The 1,225-nt window shown below is 40.4% G+C and overlaps 1 pseudogene; it reads left to right on the plus strand.

Moving 5' to 3' along the window:
- The first annotated feature begins 275 nt into the window (after positions 1-275).
- Positions 276-1,209, plus strand: LOC117800674 (annotated as a pseudogene).
- Positions 1,210-1,225: the final 16 nt, after the last annotated feature.

Raw genomic sequence — 1,225 nt, forward strand, 5'->3', positions numbered from 1 at the left:
CCCTGTTCCTGGTGTTCTTGGTTATCTATCTTCTCACCATGGTGGGGAACCTTGGTCTAATTGCTCTCATATGGAATGACCCTCAGCTTCACATCCCCATGTACTTTTTCCTTGGGAGTTTGGCATTTGTGGATGCTTGGATATCATCCACAGTATCCCCCAAGATGCTGGTCAACTTTTTTGCCAAGACCAGAATGATACCTCTTTCAGAATGCATGATACAATTTTTTTCCTTTGTAATAAGTATAACAGTGGAATGCTTTCTGCTGGCAACAATGGCATACGATCGCTATGTGGCCATATGCAAACCATTACTTTATCCAGTTATTATGTCCAATACACTCTGCATCTGTCTGTTAGGTTTGTCACTTTTAGGTGGCCTTCTTCATGCCACAATTCATAATGCTTTCTTATTCAGATTATCNNNAAATGCAACATTGCTGACAGATTTGATTCTCACAGGACTCACATATGAGCCACAGTGGCAAATCCCCCTGTTCCTGGTGTTCTTGGTTATCTATCTTCTCACCATGGTGGGGAACCTTGGTCTAATTGCTCTCATATGGAATGACCCTCAGCTTCACATCCCCATGTACTTTTTCCTTGGGAGTTTGGCATTTGTGGATGCTTGGATATCATCCACAGCATCCCCCAAGATGCTGGTCAATTTCTTTGCCAAGACCAGAATGATATCTCTTTCAGAATGCATGATACAATTTTTTTCCTTTGTAATCAGTATAACCACAGAATGTTTTCTGCTGGCAACAATGGCTTATGATCACTATGTGGCCATATGCAAACCATTACTTTATCCAGTCATTATGTCCAATACATCGCGCAACCGTCTGTTAGTTTTGTCACTTTTAGGTGGCCTTCTTCATGCCACAATTCATAATGCTTTCTTATTCAGATTACCGTTCTGCAATTCCATCATAGTACATCACTTTTACTGTGACATTATACCATTGCTTAAGATTTCTTGTACTGACCCTTCTATCAATTATCTGATAGTGTTCATTTTTGCTGGATCAATACAGATGTTCACCATACTGATAGTTCNTAGTTCTTGTCTCCTATACACTAGTTCTCTTCACAATCTTAAAAAAGAAGTCTCTACAAGGCATAAGGAAAGCCTTTTCCACATGTGGAGCCCTTCTCTTATCTGTCTCTTTATACTATGGTGCTCTTGTCTTCATGTATGTGCGCCCCGTATCTACACAATCAG

The sequence above is a fragment of the Ailuropoda melanoleuca genome, unplaced genomic scaffold, assembly GCF_002007445.2.
Source record: "Ailuropoda melanoleuca isolate Jingjing unplaced genomic scaffold, ASM200744v2 unplaced-scaffold74079, whole genome shotgun sequence".
NCBI lineage: Eukaryota > Metazoa > Chordata > Mammalia > Carnivora > Ursidae > Ailuropoda > Ailuropoda melanoleuca.